The sequence below is a fragment of the Triticum dicoccoides genome, chromosome 6A (assembly GCF_002162155.2).
Source record: "Triticum dicoccoides isolate Atlit2015 ecotype Zavitan chromosome 6A, WEW_v2.0, whole genome shotgun sequence".
Taxonomy (NCBI): domain Eukaryota; kingdom Viridiplantae; phylum Streptophyta; class Magnoliopsida; order Poales; family Poaceae; genus Triticum; species Triticum dicoccoides.
The window spans coordinates 4525793-4528319 of record NC_041390.1 but is presented as its reverse complement, the minus strand read 5'-3'; the positions used below and the strand labels follow the sequence as shown (position 1 = coordinate 4528319).

The following is a 2527-nucleotide window of genomic DNA, read 5'->3' as shown; positions in this document are numbered from 1 at the left end:
CAAGCCCGCCCTCGCCGCCCCTCCACCGCCGAGCACCTCCCCGCCACCGTCTCTCCCTCTGTAAGCCCCCACCCCTCCCCAACCCCCTCTCTCGTTGCTTAGTTAGTAGATGATTTTAGTAGTAGTGGATGCTAATTTGGGGTTCATAGATAATGATTTTTAGAAGTAGTGGATATGAATTACTAGTAGTGATGGTAAACTAGTTGTATAATTAGCAGTAGTACATGTTAATTAGTAGTAGATGTAGTAGTTAGATGTTAATTAGTAGTAGTAGATGTGCTAGTTTCTTTCTATTTATAGTAAGTTTATATTTAGTAAGAACTAGTTGAATTAATAGAACTAGTTTAGTTTTAGTTGAACTAGTTAAGTTTTAGTTGAACTACTATAGTAAGTAAATTAATAACTAGTTGAACTACTTCATTTTTAGAAAGAACTAGTTTTTTTCTTTTTATACTAAGTTTATATTTAGTAAGAACTAGTTGAATTAATAGAACTAGTTGAACATGCCATATTTGGTGTTATTTTTTAGTTTAAGCAATTATTTCATGTTTTGGTTACACCTCCAAGTGGCCTATGTTTTGCCGGAGTGTTGATTAATTTCTGTTCCGGCAAATTTCAGGCGCTCGATATGTCCTTTTTTAGCAAAGGTCATGCCGGATTTTTCCGTGAATTCTGGCATGACTTGTGCTACAATATGTACAAGTTTAATCTTTGAATTATGAACGTAGGAAATGTCGTACTCGGACGACGATAGTCTCCCGGGGGAGTGCAGTTATTGCCACGATAATCGAGGTATGTGCGACAGGTTCGTTCAGCTGGATGAAGATCGGCGCTTCAGCATTAAGCTCGAGGATACCTTCAATGTTGAAATGGTACGCAACAACGACAAGTGTTTTTTTCGTAATTAAGCATGACTTCAACTATTTCAACGTCTAATTTTCATATTTTACAATTCGACTAGCTTATCTCATGCCATGCAAGACGCTATGTCTTGGAGAGGATGGGTTTTGAAGACCATGAAAATTTTCAAACAAAGAAAATACACCTAAGGACCCATCATGATATCGATTTTGAAGTAAATCTGTACAATTCTCAGAGCGTAACCCATTTTGGTTGCCAAAATTGGGAAGCACTTTGCAAAATGTATGGTTTTTATGAGGGTATGATTGTCAGCATGGATCTTGGTGATCCTGACATCGAGCAAGACAATATGGACATTTGGGTCCTTGTTGATACGCTTCCGATTCTACCGCAATGTGAGTTTCTCAAACATAGTTATTAACTAATTTATATTGTTTATTTCAAAATAGTTGACAGCTTATTTCCATTGACAGCTTATTTTGAATCTTCAAAGAATGTGCAGAAGATGGTAGACAAAACCCACTACATTGATGGCTCCGAATTAACTTATAAGGAGAAAAATCATCTGATTGCTTATTGTACTTTTTTTGAGAATTACAATACCTATTATCGAACTCCTCCAAATTATGGTGAATACGTGCCACTAGTGCACGTGTTGAACCACGATAACTTCTATGGAGATACCCTGGTAAGATATTTTACTATTATGACATCCGTGCATCTTTTGCATACTTCTAAAACTAGTACATCATTGCTAACTACGAAGTTATTACTATGTTTTTCAACAGAAAATCCCGATGGATTGTGTGCCTCATCTGATGTATTACAATGGTCGCCTTGAAGTTCTGAACCTACAGCCAGGTCATCCTACGGATCTCACCTATGCATATCGAATTTCTGAAACCGGTGAACACATGCTAATCAAAGAGTGGAAAAAATGTTTGGACATTCGTAAGGAGGTTCTTGGAAACAACATTAAGCGAGAGGCAAGAATTGGAGACAAGATAATCTGCATTCTCCATAATGGAGAGCGAGGGGCTATCTTGTTTTTTGCTATTTCAACTTGGAGAATATAGTAGGTCCTAAGAGAATGTAGTAGGTCCTATGAGGTACAATATGTTTATTATGTGATACAATGTGTTAGAGTTGAAGATGTGAGGAGTACTTGTGATTACGACTAGTGACCAATGATATGATGATGATGATGATGATAAGTTGTTAATGATATGATGATGATGATGATGATGATATTTATTATATCATTGGGTGAAAGAACCGCGGATTAGTTTCAAGTGGATGTCCGTCCACTTGAAACTAGTCCACACGGTTCTTTCACCCTGTGATGAAATAACTCATTATGATGTAAAAACAATTTGTAAATTCCTGTTGTATGAAAATTTGTGTAAAGGTGTACGAATACAACATGAAATAAAAAAGAAATAAAATACGAAATAATAGTAGCAGCGCGGGCAGAGAGAAGCGCTACTACTAATTACCAGCAGCGCTCCTCCTGGAACTCGCTGCTACTAAGTCGATTTAGCCGTAGCGTGGGTGGAGGCACGCTACTGCTATTCGTTAGCTGTAGCGCCTTATCAGTAGCGCACCACCCCGCGCTACTGATAGGTCTAAAACCCGCGCTGCTGCTAGCCTTTTCCCTAGTAGTGCA

At 38.1% G+C, this 2527-nt stretch overlaps 1 pseudogene; it reads right to left on the bottom strand.

The window, feature by feature from the left end:
• LOC119318935 overlaps nucleotides 1-2527 on the bottom strand; it is a 17217-nt pseudogene that overhangs the window by 11609 nt on the left and 3081 nt on the right.